This window comes from Phalacrocorax carbo, chromosome 6, assembly GCF_963921805.1.
Source record: "Phalacrocorax carbo chromosome 6, bPhaCar2.1, whole genome shotgun sequence".
Taxonomy (NCBI): Eukaryota; Metazoa; Chordata; class Aves; order Suliformes; family Phalacrocoracidae; genus Phalacrocorax; species Phalacrocorax carbo.
Genome location: NC_087518.1, coordinates 52,025,937 through 52,042,229, shown reverse-complemented (window position 1 = coordinate 52,042,229; position 16,293 = coordinate 52,025,937). Strand labels below are relative to the sequence as shown.

The window sequence follows — 16,293 nt, the reverse complement described above, 5'->3', positions numbered from 1 at the left end:
CCCGGTCTGATCTGGCAGCAGACTGCCAGCAGAAGGGGCGAGCTTTCCATTCCCCTCCTACCAGCTCCGGTGCTTGTCGGACCTGCTCATGAGCTGGTTCCGCTCACTGTGCCAGGAGGGAGGGAACCGCCCCTTCTCCCCCAGGTGAAAAAAAGTGAAGGGATTTTTGTTGGCCTGGTCAGCTCAGGTGGTGAGGGGATGGAAGAGGGTCTCCAAGGAGCGTGTGAGGGAGAGGGTAGGTGGAGGTATCAGTGAGTGCGTGGGGCAGCGGGCGGGCAGGCTGTCCCAGCCCCGCGTCCCACCTCGGACCTGGAGCAAACCGGGCGGCCTTCCTCCCCTCTCCCGACGAGGATGCAGTCGGTGCACGATGCAGCAACCACCAGAGACCTGGATTTCAGGGTGCGGTCACACTCTCTGAAAGAGTGCTGAAACTGTTTACAAAACGAGTACTTTGTAAATGGTAAAGACTAAATAATGTGTTCTATGCATTTGCATAATTTTGAATCACTTATCCTTCTGAGGGCTGTAGTCATTTGGCTCATGTTAAAGAATGCTTAACGGTGTAATTGAGCTCAAGTCGTCAGTTGTGGAGCTGAGTTGACACTGAAGATAGGTGTGGTTTTGTGAGACCGTGCGTGTTCCCTGCAGTGTCCCTGGCACCGTGGAGCGGTGCCCTGAGGGCTCAAAGTGGTGTGGGTAGGACAGGTAAGAGGCACGGTCAGGGCTGTGAAGGGTCAGGATATCTTTCAGGAAGAGCTTGAGACCCAGAGCAATGGAAGTGGGATGTATATCCATGGTGATAGCATGCAAGGTCATGGCGTTAGGATATAGAAACTTTTGCTTTGAGCTGGGTGGCATGGAGAGGGTTACCATCTGGCAGTGCTGGAGAACTCAACTTTGTGCAGTCACAAGGTGACAGTGAGCTGCAGGGATGGTGCTGGGCAGAAGACGGCCAAGTGAGGTAGTGGAGGAGGTAGGTAATCTCAAGGATGGAGAATCATTTGAGAGCAAACTCCAAGAACTTTCATGGTTTGGGCAGTAAAATTAGCCCTGACAGGGAGGTGGTGTAATTAATTTTTATTTTCAGGAAATAAACTTCAGGGATAGGGAAAGGCGTTTAACCTGCTGGATCAATGTTGGCATGAAAACAAATGGATAAAAGCTGTTCAGGAATACACGTTAGGCTGAAAATTAGAAGTTTTTCAACTGTTGGAGGAATCAGTTCTGTAGTAGGTATCGGATATGGAGACTGAGGAAGGGTGTTGTCAGTATGTTGGGGTCCGTCACTGTGGTCAGGGTTCTTCGACGTGGTGCTGGTCATGGAGGGCCTGAGCTAATGGTCTGTGAAGGAAACACCTTTCCTATCTGCATCTGTGTGTGGTGGTGGATTGTCATGATCGTTTCGTGTCCAAGTAGGGTAAGAACGAGGAAACGGTCCCTTGCTGTCACGGTTTTGAGAGTGTCTGGATTGGAATATGTGCTGAACCTAACAGCTTCTTCCCCAGGATGGAGAATTTGTGTTGTTAAGTGAAGGTTTAACCTTTACTTTACTGTTAGTCTGTGAATGTCTCTGCTGTTATGGTCATTTATGATGCTTATTTTTATGCTTTTTTTTTTTTTTTTTTTCTCCTAGGTATTTTTATGGCCTCTGTCACAGTGGTGTCTCAGTGTCTCCCAGACATTTATGGATTTATTCTGAGAACGTTCCTGTGAGGTAGGGAAACGTTACAATGTACACTTTACAGACTGGGAACTGAGGCAAAGGGAAATACAGGTTGCAGGAGGGGTCCGTAGCAGAGCCAGCAGTCAAAAGCTGATTGCCAGCAACTTCTTTGTTGTCCTAATCCCAAACTCAGCTACCTGTCTTTGCCTGCCTGCCTTCCTTCCGTCTGCCCGTCCATCCTCCCTCCCCCCCCGCCCCCCCCCGGCCTGAGTTTTAGTAGAAACAATCTGCAAGGGGCTGGGAGGACCTGTGAAAAATAAGATCAGGGCTACTGGTGTCCTTTTTTTAAACATTGTTACTTACAACTTGAAATGCTTTTCTAAAAATATCAGCAGATCTGTTTATGTTAAATGATTAACATGTTTAGACTTTCAACAGATAAGCTGTCATGCCTTTTTGAGTCAGTAACTCCTTTATCCTACCTGTCTAGGCTTGTGGCTGTTGAATTCTTACCCTGCCTAAGCTAATGCCATCCCAATCACCTAAAGCAATGCCAAGAATTTCATCATCCATGCAAAGATCTGATTCATGTCAAGACAGGTGTAAAGTTTCTCAAGCACACTTATGTATAATTACTGTTTAACTTTATTTTTCAAAGATCTTTCCAAGCCAGCTAAAATGTTCAACTTTGAGCTCCCAGATTCTCCCAGAAATTGGATTTCAGTGTCTGATTACTGATGCTGATCCCTTTCAAAAATATCACAAAGTTCCTGACATGTGTGTGCACTGAATTACAATTTACATAATAAAATCAAATATGAATATCAGCTTGAAAAATATATTTCTTTTTCCCCTTCAAGTAAGGAATTTTTAAGGTAGGTCTCCTTTGAGTCCTCCTTTCCCTTCAAGTTGGTATTTAAAGTGTGACTTTTACTACTTAAGGAATTTCCTTAGAGCTACGGCAGCATTATAAATTATGAAGATACCAGCGGGCTCTGACAATTAAATATTTTTATTGTATATTAAAATAAGCAACATTATTAAAATAACATGCTAAGAAATACTTAATGCCATCTTTCTAATTTTGCAATCTGTAAAATACACACATTTATGCTCTTTATTAATGTATATTATGTGTCTTTGTGTCCCCAAGAATGAAGCCGTAATGACTCATGAACTGTCTCAAAGTGTACTAAAGAAGATTAAAGAGCTGGCCAGTGACCTTAACAGTCAATTAGGCTGTGCGTTACTCAGCCCAGTGTTTGTGGAGTGTAGAAGGGAAGCGAAAACTCATTAGCTAAGATGCTGATGCTTGAAACAAACAGGATTTCTCTAAAACAAGGAACTGGGTCTTGTTGCTTAAGTGGAGATAGAAGCACTTACAGTAGGTATGTCTTTGTGTTTGTATGTTTGAAAGTACTGCTGGTGTGGTCCTGGGGAGTGGAGAAAAGCCTGCTAGCGAGCTTTTGGGCCGAAAGCCTTTTGGAATAGATTCTGCCAGGCATGGATGCTGTTGGGTCAGGCAGTGGCAGGTGCAGTAGGAGATGGTGCTCAGGTGGTGGGATGTGCCACCTGAGGGATTATGCAAAGATGGCACGAAAGGGAGGGCTGGTTTCAGAAACCTAGCGTTTCACATAAACAGCAGGGCAGGGAAGAATGTCTTGGCAGGGCATATGCTTGGTTTTCCTCAACAGTGAGCCCAGGTTTGGCAGGGCTGCATTTGGATGCATGTGAAGTGTGAGCAGAAATGCTTTGGGCTGCTGTGCCCACTGAAGAGCAGAATTTGAAGATGTGTCCCCCTCTCCTGTGGGAGAGGTGGGAGCGGGGAGGTGACGGGTGCCGAGTACTCAGAGGTACAGCCAAGTCAGATCCCCTGTTCCCTGCCAAGTCTCTATCCCTTGCACACTAACCTGGCCCATGGAGTCATCAGCACAAAACCAGGCTGGCATGGGCAGCAGGGCTGAGCGCATCCCAGCGGTGGGTTAACCCTGTGACGTGCAAACCCAGACAGTATCTGAATTACAGGAGAGCCTCTATTGTCGTTAGGACTCTCATTTCTTAACTCATCATTTGCATAAAGGTTTATACTGTGTTTGGAAGCATCTTAGAGCAGTTCTAGGTTGGAGACGTGACATCCTCCCAGGGGTGCAGCCATGGTGACAACACTGAACCAAGAGCAGTGACACTGTTCCACGGGAGCTGAGCCAGCAGCTTTGTCATGTTCCTCCTCAGCAAATCAGTGGTCCTTGAGGGCTTCTCAGTTTTATAGCGCTGCTCTTCTGGTAGGTGCAGTTATGTATGCTTTCAGCTGACCCTGAGAAGTTCTTCTGTCATTCTTTATGTGAACTCAGGTTTTAAGAAATAAAGGATGACAGACTCAGTCTATACAAAATGTGTCTGAAGTACAGTTTGAGTGGCATGCAATAACATCTTTTAAAGCAAATCAATTTTTTGGAACATAAATTGGGCAGAATCTCCGTGATCTAGTCATAGTTTATCTGTAGGGTTTTCTTTTAAAATAATCTCCTTAATGAAGTCCATCTGATTTGGGGGGGAGAGGGGAGGGGAACCTGAAAAAAAGTGTGCTTTTGCTGTTCAGATGAACAGGAGGAGAAAGAAGAGGAAGCCTTTTCAATCATGTCAGGCTGAATCTAAAGCATCAAGGAATGATGTTACAGGAGAACCCCTGAAGACAAACTGTAACCTAGATTAGCAGAATACAGATTAAGTTTTCAGGAGTTTAGAGACTGCAGTGCATCCTGAAGGAGTCTTTTGACATTCATTTAAACTAAATTTGTTGTATGGTTGGTTTTCCAGGGATATACAAAAACACCAAAAGTTTCCGTTTGAATGTTACAGTCCTGAAGTTAATAAATTTATTAAAGTGAAGACTGCTTGAAATGATTCAAAAAACCAAACTCTGGATTTTCCATTTGACTTGGCTATTGCTAGGGAAAAATTATATATCTATGTGATGGTGGTTTGGGGGCGGCTTATACATGCAACATTACCACTGAAAGCTGGACACTGGAATTGCAGTTAAAACTGAGACTTCTGCACGATTAGTTTTCTTCATTCTGACTTTAAAGTATTAAACAGTGTCATTGGGTCACACTCTTAGAATTCTTTAAATATTTTTATTTTTTAATTTATTTGCATTTTGGAAAATGTGTTGTGGGGTGTTTTCTGTAATACAGGTTATGTATTTCTACAAAATGCTGGCACAAAGCTTATGTGATTCAAAGTGATTTGATTGTGTGTTAATGCCACATTGGCCAGAACGTTTCAATACTTAATGCAAAACTGCGAGTTACCCATTACTTTTCACTGTAATATGGTGAACAGTATTTTCTCGCTTTATTTAAATGACAGCCTTGAAAGGGCATTGGCTGAATTCATTGGCATAGCTCAGCATTCTTTATGTATGGCTGTATTTTTTTATTTTTTTTTTTTTTACTTGAGTCTTTATAGGTCCTTTTATCTTACAAATGAGTGGAGTGCTTTAATATACTGGAGCCCAAAGGGCATGACTGCCGGCCATTTACCTGGTTTCACATGCTGTGTGTTGGAGAATGTGTGTGGAGAGGGAAGGGTGGGGTTTAAAGCTCCAAATTCGGACTAGTAAAATTCTCTTCTGCTTTGAAGGTGTATGTTTTAGCTGTCTACAGGGATATATGTTTTAAAAAATGTACTTACAAAAAAGCATCAGCAGAAGCTGGAGATGGTACAAGATTTAACGATATTTGCAAAATTGAACATAAGCTTTAGCCCTCTGGTCATTGTCATTTCCTTTTCTCTTATATAATCAGTATATTGGTGGGTGGCTTTTGTTTTGTCCCTTTACCTATTTAACTAATTTAGCTTTCTGAGGGTTATGCAATAAAGGTAGAATCACCATAACTTTGTCATCTCACAGAGTCAGCACTTGCTCGCACTCTGGCGCAATGGGTTTGAATAGCTGCCACGCCATGTGTGTATGTGTTTTCTAAACCCGAGACAAGTGCTAAACTCATTAAAAATACATGTACATAAGTTAATGTGCATAAGGAGTTTTGGTACTGAGATGTCCTTTGAGGATACATTTAACTCTAATTAACTTGGTTTCGTTCTATCTACTATCAGCATAGGCTTGGCTGAAACCAGCCAGTATTGGTTAGAGTTCTGGTTTGAAGTAGAGCCCAACGGGACGGTGGATTAAACACTGCACAGTTGTGACTGTGCCGGGGCTCCCGGTGCCTGTGCCAGCTCCTGGGGCTGTGCCGGGCACGAGCACGGGCTGTGCCATTCCTGGGGGCAGAGTGCCACACCAAGCGGCCACACATCCCGTCGTACTCTCAGGCAAAATTTCTGGATTTCTAAAGGGGCCTGAAATAATGAGGTTTGCCGAGCTGTGATTGAACAATTGTGTGATACCGAACTCCTCTGACTAAAATAGAGGCTGAATTTTTCCACTAACAGAATAAGGAAGAGCAGCAGATACTATCAGTATTTCATTGGTCTGACTTTTCTCCCTGTTCAGACCTTGTTTCTGTTCATCATTAACTCCAGGACGATTTCCAAGGATTCTGCTAATTATGATCTGTTTTTCAGGGGAGGCAGGCAGCAAGACAGGGTTACTGGTGGTTGCATTTGTAGTAAGAACAAGTACAAGCATACAGGGACTGGAAATACTGGGTGGGTTTTTTTGGCCTGACGGTGTTGGAAATCAAGTTATGTCCAGTAAAGCAGGTTTCACTAAAAGCTGATTATAGTATTTTGTGAAAGGAGGTTTTCACTGGATCACTTTGGAGGAAAATACTCACAGACCCATATTAAAGAGTAGACTGCTGTATTTTGTGTAACTGGAAGAATGTATGGATTTGTTGCATTTTAATCACAGCTAGGAAAAGAAAGATTTTTTTCCTCCTTTTTGACTGGTACTAGAGTTTCAGTCTTGCAATGGGATTTTCTAGGTAGAAACGTAAGGTAAAGCAGATTCTGGATTTAAACACTGCGCAGGGGAGAGGGGGAACCACTACCCAGCAGTTTTTGAGTGTTCATCATTTCCTGAAAATTGGACCTTTTAAAGTATTTCAGGTTGGATACACTAGAAATTGAGGCATTCAAATCACTAACTGCTTTTGAGAATGACAGTGAGAATATCCATTAACATTGCGTCTTCTGCCTAGGGGATCACAGAGCAGAGACTGATGTGTCATTGAGGATGGAAATGGAGCAGTTTAAGAAGTTACTGTGCTTCAGCTGAGATGTGGTAACAGCACACAACCGTGTCTAGTTCATTTTGCTGAAAAACAAAATAGAAATCACAGAGGATGATCTAAGGCTGTCTGTTTTGCTTTGCATAGAAGCAGACTAGCTATGCTCCTGTAATAAGTTGTCATGTCTCAGCTATGAGGATGGTAATTTCCAGTTGATGAAAGGTAAATTATAGCTAGAACAGATGGGTGCATTAAAATTGTAATGTGCTTCAAGACACCTGTCTGTGTTCACAGAGGAGTGGGACTTGCTGTGCTGGTTTGGACCGGTGGTCAGTCTAATTTGGTACCCTACCCCAGCAATGATCAGTGCTGGATAACTGAGGGAATGTACAGGAAATCATGCATTTGATTATCAAATGTTTTATCTGCTGGGGAAGTGTTGACTTTTTAAAATGTATCGAACAAAAACCACGCTGGTTTAGTCACTTAGAGTACCTTTTAAAATGCAGTTAAATTTCTCTTTAAGTCTTCAGTTGCAGACAAGGAGTTTATGGACATTTCTTAATGTTTTCCCTTTGGACATCTCAGCTGAGGGCTGGTCTAAGCCATATAAAGTCTTTAATTTGGCTTGGTCGTGGTGGTGGCTTTTCTTTTTTTTTAACGTTCTACATCTCCAAAAAGCCAGAGTCATGGTAGATGAATAGTCTGTTTTTTTGTTGTTCCCCACCCCCCAACATTATACCTGAAAGATAAAATGTTAAATGGGTTTCGTGTAGTTATTGTATTGCTTGAGTGTGTCTTCGCATTAATTAAAATTAATTTAAACAAGGTGAGAGGAGTAAAGTGCAGAGTAAAGGATAGATCAGAAAAAGTAGATAAGATAGGTGTATTCAAATAGTCAGAGCCTGATGAAATTTGCCCTAGGGTACACCAGCAACTAGCCAAGCAACCTTTGAACCATTTACAATTATCTTTTAGAAATTGTGAAGAGCAAGAGAGGTCCTGGAGGGCTGAAAAGGGCAAATGCAGTACCTGCCTTTAAAAAAAGGGAGATCCAGGGAATTACAGCCTAGTTAGTGTAACCACAGTGCTTGGAGAATTTGAATGAATTTTTTAATCAGTTTCTAGGAATCTGGAGGATAATATGATAAGGACTGGGAGGAGCAGTACTTGTGATGTTACCTTGACTTCAGTAACTTTTGACATAACCTCTTGTGGCATTTCTGTGGAATAGGGAAATGTATGTATTTAATTATACGGTAAACAAGTAACTGTTTAAAGACTGTGTTTGAAGAGTAGTTACCTATAACTTGCTGTGAAAATCAGGGGAAGAAGGGGGGTGGCATGAGGAATCGTGTGAATACACCCCTGTTTGTCTTGGGCTGAGCTTTATTTGCTGTTCTCTTTACTGATGTGGACAAGGGAATACTTAGTAAATCTGTAAGTAAGCCCAAACTGAGAGGGGCTCAAGCATTGTGAAGCATAGTTCAGAATTAAATGGCTATGGTAGACTGAAAAAAATGTTTGGAAATCTGCAGTGTATGAGAAAGGAGCTGAAATGAGGAAATAAAAAATTGTGAGGATGTGGCTAGGCTGCACAGCCGTGGAAGAGCACTCTGGGACACGGGCTGGGTCACCACCTGCACAAGCTAACCATTGCAGAGAGGAATAACCTCCGTTTTGAGTGCATTAAGTGGACTGTAATTAAAGGTAATGGTTCTGCTGTGGTCAGTGCTGCTCAGGCCCTAGACTTGGAGCTGTGTCCAGCTGCAGGGATGGTATGTCAGGGAGTGTGGGTTGGCTGAGGGCATCCCCAGATGTGGCTGAGGTCTGGAGGACAGATGAGATGTGGAGCTTGTTGGAGCTGGGCCTGATGAGCCTGCGGATGAGGAGACCGAGTGATCGGTTGCTGTCTTGACCAAGAAATGGACAAGAAGCCTTCCCAGTTTATGGTAAAGCTGTAACTTGGATCCCACCGGCGATCACAAATATGAGAAAAGCATGGGCAAGTCAAGAAAGGTGCCGAAAACTGTAGTGAATCAGGCAGAGGACTGTATGGCTGGCCGGAGGCTGGAGCAGGAGATGTACAAGCGGGAGCCAAGGGAGCAGTGCTTCCCAAGCCCGGGGGAGGGAGGGTCACCAACCCGAGTGGTGGCTGGCTCTTCCAGGGGGAGCACAGGGAATGGAAAAGAGGCAAAGTTCTCAGGATGCAGCAAGAGAAGTTCTGAAAGTTCAACTTGAGGGTGAAGAGCACTGGAACAAGGGTCCAAAGAGCTTGTGGCACTTCTACCTTTGGAGGTACTTGAAAATCATCTGGGCAAGGCTCTGGACAGCGTGGTCTGACTTCAGAGTCACCCCTGCTTTGAGCAGGGGTTTGGACTAGGGACCTGCTTTATTCTGAGGTTCAATAAACTACTTTCATCCTCATTTTCGTTGGAGGATGAAATTTTTGAATGATAGGTCTCTCAGGTCAGTAGCAGGGCTCCTCCCAGTAACGTTAATCAACTGTTCAGAAGGGCCGGGTATTACTGAGATTGCTTCCCTTTGAGTAGCGTCTCTCAATAACATAGAAATGTTTGTTTTCTCAATCAGGCTTCAAGAGGAAACACTGTAATCAAATGTTTAAATTTATTCAGTGCTTCAACATTTTCTTTTGTTAGAAGCACCAGTGTGTTTTCTAAGATACAGGTGTTTAAATTCATAGCCTTTAAGAAACCTTTGCATCAAGCACATGTACTGGATTGGGTGCTCAAAGGAGATTGTTGCCTCGTAATATAATAAACATGTACCTAATCAGAGAAGCTGATTATTTCCCATCACAATAAATAGAAAACATGTGATCAGTGACTTCAGTGTCTATTTCTTCCTAGTGTTTTGCAAAAGTAATAGTTATGAGCTTGTAATAGTGATATGCAATCTCTAGCATGCAGTAGTTAAATATTAATATACATTGGCTATGTTTAAAGATCAAGAATGGTCCTTAGGTAATGAAATGTTAACTCTCTCTTAAGCCTCATCAAGTTTGGTGAGGTGACTTCTAGAAGGGGAGTGTGTTGCAGTTTGGAGTGGTCGTCTATTGCATGAACCTTAGCAACAATTTGATATGATTGGTTTTCTGGGTTGCAATACTGAGAAATTGACACTAAGGTTTCTGATGAGGTCTGTTTTAATCACTTAAAAACATAGCCTGGCTACTTGACAGGTGACCACATAAAGCATTCCCAAAGACTAATGGCCTGTCTGGCTCATCTGTCCCCATTTCCTTAATCATGCTGATGGGTTTTTTTGTTTTGGTGTGGTTTTGAACTGGTGCCATTAAGCTGGCAAGGCCACCTTGTTCGGAGGTGTGGTGGTCAAGGGGTTATTTCCCATGACAGCTGTGACAGTTCATAGTGTCACGCAGTTACGGAGCTGCCCCATCCTCCCTGTTGGGCCAGCCTCTCCTGGCACCTGCAGTGTCTTGGAGATTTACAGCCATATGTGTAATCTCAATTAATTGTGTTAGATATTTGTTCTCCTCGTTTAATGTTTGTTAAAGTCTTGTAAATGAAGTTGCTACAGTGTGAATTTTTATGGTGTCCAAGTCTGAAATGATACTGCTTATCTTGTTGACTTTATTCCAAGCTGTTTCTTGCAGTGGTTCCGCTTTGCTGGCCAGCATGCAGGAGTGGCGAGTGGGGCTTTCTCCCAAGTTTTATTTGATAGACATTAACTCCAGATGGCAAATACCATTTAATGCTGTTGTAAAAGGTATTTTATTGAAACGAAGTTCTGTTTCACATGTAACGGGGTTGAGTTTTTTGGAAGTTTCAGTTGATCTCTTTATCTCAGGAGGACGAATTCCTGGCATTGCTGGAGTTGGAGACCCTAACTGGTAAGGTACTTGAAGAAGGGCTGATACAACGTACGCTACGGATGTTGTGACAAGAACGTCATATTTTTTGCTGGATAGCAGTGACTGATTGGCTGTAGACATTCCTGACACTGCCTGACAGAAAGGGTTATTTTATCTGAAAACAGTGCAGTTACAGATGAGAGAGCTCCTGAAAAACATCACTCACTGCGACATCCATCACTTCCTAATTATGGGTGCTTTCAGGTGGAGAAACCAGTTCTTTCCATTGCTCCTCCAGAGCTTTTCTTGTCACTGCAGCAGCAGCGTAGGGTTAAAGCCAGTCCTTCATTCAGGGGCAGAGGGACCTGTGGATTAAATTAACGCACATCGGTGTCTGTATGTGTTAGATGGGTATCACGCTGTTACAGGAATGGCAATGGCCAGTGACTGTGGAGAATGAATAACTCTTTGTAGCTTAACCACCTACTCTGAAGCACAGAAGATCTGTTTAACTTTTTTGTTTGGAAGTCAGGAGTTTTCATTGTCCTTTGAAAAGCTGAATCAGATCAGAGCAAGTAGTGAGTCCAGTGAAGAGAGAAACCCATGACACCTGTTCAGAAGCAGGAGAGCATCTCTGAATCTCAGTTTTCCAACACGTGTGCTTGTTTTTTGCAGCAGGAGCGTGGCTCCCCGGAAGGTCCAGGAGCACTCACCCCTCTGGATGTCCCTGGAGCTGCTTTGGCTGTGGCACCTTCTTGCTCAGCCCTGCTGCCTCCAAGTGCAGGAGAGGGCAGAGTCTTCCCACACCTCCTGGCCCGGCGGAGCGGCTGCTGGCAGAGCTGCCTGCCCGCCACAGGGGCTGGGCCACTGCCACGACAGAAACTCAAGTGGAATTTTTCCAAAATGCTGAATTGAACTAACTTTTTTATGCTGAATTTGTTGGTCCTGGTACCCTACTTTTAATTTTTTTTGAAAGCCATATACAGTTTTTGGAAAACCATATACATTTTCAGTGCAGCCCCTAGCACTGCCTAGAGATCCGGTGCTAATTCCAAACCGTCTGCTGCTTCCTGGCATCAGAGCAGACATTGGCAGCTGTGTCCATTATACAGTGGCCTAATTGATTGGAAATCGTTGTATCTGCAGGAGCCCTTTGCATGGCTGAGTTTCTTACACTCTGCTTTGCTTCAGCCCACTTTCTGTGTGGGGCTCAAACTTTCAGTGGGGCTCTTAAGAAATTTGTTGTCCTTTTCAGTGCTAAATAATTATCTTCTCGTAGTCTTACAATGAGAGCAGGGCAGGAGGTTTACTTTCTGAGTGCTACTATTTATGTATGGATAAAAATAACAGTTGGGTGAAGTATTGTTTGTTTTTATGTTTAGGTGTTCTGTGTGCTCCACCTGTGAGCATGCCCCTCTGCCTAGATTTCTTTGTATTTACCTTGTGTGGCGCGTCGATCAGACCACAGGTATGGAGATGCTGAGGATACCATGGTGATACGGTCAGCGTAGGTGCCTGTGTACATGGTGTGGTCAGGGAGGAACAAACGAGCATTTTTAAAATAGTTGTTTAATTCCAATGACTCTGCAGATGGCAAAGTATTTACAGTTGCGAAAATGATCTGTGCTGCCTTTTTTTCTTTGAGGAGTAGGTACCTTGCAGCCCTTCCCTGGCTGCCTGTAATAGCAGTAATTAAACACACCTGCTAATGGCAACAAACCTGATGCACCTTCTGCTGGCAAGGACACTGACGTCCTGAGGTCAGGGGTGCCTGTTGCTGTTTCATGAGAGCCCTCAATTTAAATGCAGGCTCAAGGTTAAAACCACAGCCCATAGATAAGGTGGGAATGGATGGCTCTGTTCCCCCAGTACATCCCTGGCTTCCTCCTGTGAAGTGGAAGTAGGACGGCCAGTGTTCTGTTGAACTGAGTTGGTATTTTGTTTCACTTTTTTTCCTTAATTTTGGACCACTATAGCAGGGCGATTTTTCAAGAAGACCCAAAGGTATTGTCTGCTACTTCAGCTAGAAGGAGGGAGTGCAAATGAGATGAAAGAAATTTAAAACAAAAGTGTAGGCTTGGTGATGCTGCAGTCCGCAGACTTGCCAATGCTTCAGTGGCCAAACACCCCGAGCGCTGGTTGTGGATGAGTGTTGCCCATCGGTTGGAGCTTCAGAGTTTTGGAAATGGCTCTGGACATCTAACGCATTGGGTAAAATCCCCAAGTGTTTTTGAAGCTCTAGAGAAAGAAGTGAATTATGCTGATGGCTAAGTTTATCTTTTCCTAAAAGTATGAGTCAAAGTTCAGTTTATTGGGGGGAGGGGGGACATGGATGATGGAAAAAAACCCCACCTCAAAACCTGAAATAACCCATGCCTACTTTTTTGAGGTCTGAAAGTCTGAAATGGATCATTATCCAACAACTCTCCAATGACTAGTTTGTGGGGAAGGTGGTGCCAGAGCAGAGGCTTTTGCAGGGGAAGTGTGGGAGAGCCCATCTGTCAATATTATTCTTGCTGCTTTTCCAGTGCTTTTACAAATTGATAGTCTGGGAGTTCTCTGCTGCAGGTAAAGCTGGTTTCAGGCCCTTGTGTGCTGGTATTTTATTGAAGTGAGACATGAACACTCTAGGGGAAAATGGCATTGTGAGATAAAGGGCTCTGATACATGCATATAGTTTAAATGTCATCTTACAAAAACGATAAAGCAGATGTTAATTGTAAAACTGTACTTCATGTACATTTTTTCTTATTAAAGTTATTTCATCTAATTTAGCGTATCTGAACACATACAACTCTGTTTATCCACCCTAAAAATGTTTCTTTGAAACAGTTTTGTGATTATGCAAATACATAGTTTTAATAGAAGAGAGAGTAGATTTAGTAGTCTCTGATTAGAGAAAATATTGTCTTCCAAGATTAAGAGTCTGAAGTAACAGTCGATTTTATCATTTGTTTTGAAGGAGAGAATTGCAGGTACACATTTTCTTCAAGCATTAGATAAGCGGTCTGACTGGAATAGCAATCTTAATCTGTTTTAATGATGTTTTTCCAATATGAAAGGGGCCAAGAGATGCATAAGTCTAAAGGTCTACTGGTAATTGTTGAAGTGATGGGAGTTGTTTACAGAACATACAGTGGCTGGATGGTTGCCTCTTGCTAAGAGCCTATGTGCGACCTTTGTTCTTGGCTTAAAGTATAATTAAGGAATACATGCCTCTGTGTATTTAAAAACAATAAAACCATCCCATTTGCAGACTGTGAGGTATTTGGGGATGGCAGATATGGATGAAGCATTTTGGCGAGTGCTGGTGTTAACTGTTTTGTTATTTACTGATGTTGTGATGCCTTTCTCCAATGCAGCTATAATGAGGTCAAATCAAATCTTTTATTAAGTGTTAACTCATACGAATGAGGTAATGGCTTGTTATCTTATCTATGTAGGTAAAACTCTCATCTGTTTCAGGTGATTCTAGAAAGAAAACTGAGAAATCCTGGCCTGCCTTTTGGTTGCAGTGCACGCCAAGACTTTTGCAGACTTGTTACGGAGATGTTAAACAGGCTTTGCTTTTTGTCTTGTTCTGCTGGTAAGGCCGTATGCTTTCAACGTGTATCCAGCTGTAGAAACCTCAGAGAGGAAAAACTGTAGTCAATTCACTTCTGAAAGCCTTCAAGGCTGACTCTTAATCCTTTGTACTGTTCCTTAATGCCTGATATTTCTGGGGCTGTCAGGGTTAATGCTGGTCACTTTGTGACAGACCATCTTTCTTAATCTGTTGGTTCGAAATGTTACAGCAGAAGCTTTTTGCTGCTCTGGTGTTTGATGCCATTTGTCTGCAGCCCCCTTCCTACAGGTGGGAAACGGAGCAAATGTGTGACATGTGGCAGTGGCAGGTTTAAAAGGAGCAGCTGGGACCTGCTTGGAGGTCTTGAAAGTGAAAGTCTCGTGTGCTAGATGCCTTTTGGAAAGCTGTGCTGTTAGTCTGGGATCTGGAGGAGAGCAGCACTTTCACTACACCCAGGGCAGCTGTGAAAACTGCCAGCAGGGTGCCGGGGTTGGCAGGTCTCCGGTGCTCTTGGTGCTCCCCATCCTGCCCTGCCGGTCTCGTCTGTCTACGTGCCCAGCTAGCTGCCAGCCTCTGCCAGGAGGGATGTTTTGCCCTCACAGTGCTATCGCCCTTCATCCCTCTTTACTCCCGAGCAGTAGTGTCAGAGCCATGTGGATGGGTGTGATGGAGAAGGGTATTCATGGCTGCTGGGGTGGTCCAAGTGTGCTGGTGCTTAGGTGGAGTGGGCATGCAGGAAAAATGTTGGTGAAACATCCTCATCCTCTGTCCTGGGCTTGCCAGCGCTGTGCTGGCTCCGCAACAGCTGAACTAGTGGCGACCCGTGGTCTGGTTGGGATAGGATTTCTTTGTTACAATTGAATTAATGTAAATATTTCTAATAATGTGTGTATGTGCATAAATACGTATTTATTTAGTAGCTGCAGTATTTGAACGACAAACTGTGAAGGGAGTAGTGTAACACGTTTTAAACAGAGGAGGCAAGCAAGGGAAATTTCTTAATTTAACCTCTTTCAGCTGGATTGTGAAACCTGATGAACAGCTGCCTTTGGAGTACAGGAGGAAAAGGGCATCACTAAATAGGCGGAAAAGACCTGAAAACAAATATCCCCTCTCAGTCCTCGCTTAGCAGAATATCAGCTGGAAAAAAAATAAGCTCTTTGTAAGAGGTTAAACAATAGAATTATGAGGAGTGGGTATTTTTTTTCACCTTCCATACAGCCACGGTTAGCTGACAACATGAGAAAAGGCCTCTGGTATGTGTCTGGTTTTTCCTTGTGGGGAAGGAACTCAAGACCTACTGTCAGTGTCAGTACTGTGCACTGTGGTGCAAACCTCCCCTTGTGAGGGTTGGTAATAAGTAGAAAATTGACAACTTCAAGAGAATTGATTAAAGAGGGAATTTTATTTTATTTTATTTTATTTTCAACCCACTTGGAGACATGAAAATCTAGCCAGGGATCTTTCTCTTCTCTCTTGCTACTGCCTAAGATTAATGCCCAGACCCTTTTAAAGGCCATTAGTACGAGGAACAGAAGTTAAAAGAAAACAAAGTCTCATTTTCAGTCGCCTTCCCAGTTATTCATTTTGGATTCAGCACATGAACGACTTGTAGTTCGCCGTGGGGCTGAGTCACAGGATCAAGGCTACAATGGAGGCATTGTGGTCACCTTTCTCTCCCCGCCACCATGCGCAGTCGAGTTGAAATCCTGCTTTTTGGCATCCAAGCTGTTGCTTTGGTGACCAATTATGACTCCAGAAGTATACATTGTGGTCTTGGTGAATAGCTGAAAGAACGTAAGGAAAAAGATAAATGTGTTCAAACACAGGCCTGTTTTGCAAGCCTTCAAGGTGATTCAGAATAGAGTTGTTGGCACATTTGATATAATGTGGTATATCAGTGTAGTGTTAGGAATTCAAATGTCAGTGTTACAAATCGAGAAAACATAAAGGTGCCCTTTACATATATGTTATAGTTACCTCTAATTTTTGGTAGTATGGAGTTCTCAGTTTCACTAAGCAGCACTGTTTC

The 16,293-nt window shown here is 43.3% G+C and overlaps 1 protein-coding gene across 8 annotated transcripts in view; it reads left to right on the top strand.

The window, feature by feature from the left end:
- The window catches only part of PTPRF (protein tyrosine phosphatase receptor type F), a 394,909-nt gene that overhangs the window by 94,675 nt on the left and 283,941 nt on the right, over nucleotides 1-16,293 (top strand). For 6 of the 8 annotated variants that reach the window (XM_064455283.1, XM_064455287.1, XM_064455282.1 and 3 more), the window contains exon 2: nucleotides 1,634-1,714. The exons of the other annotated variants lie outside the window; for them this stretch is intronic. The gene's annotated coding sequence lies outside the window, so the exon portion shown is untranslated. The remainder of the gene's footprint in view (nucleotides 1-1,633; nucleotides 1,715-16,293) is intronic. 8 annotated transcript variants of the gene reach the window in all.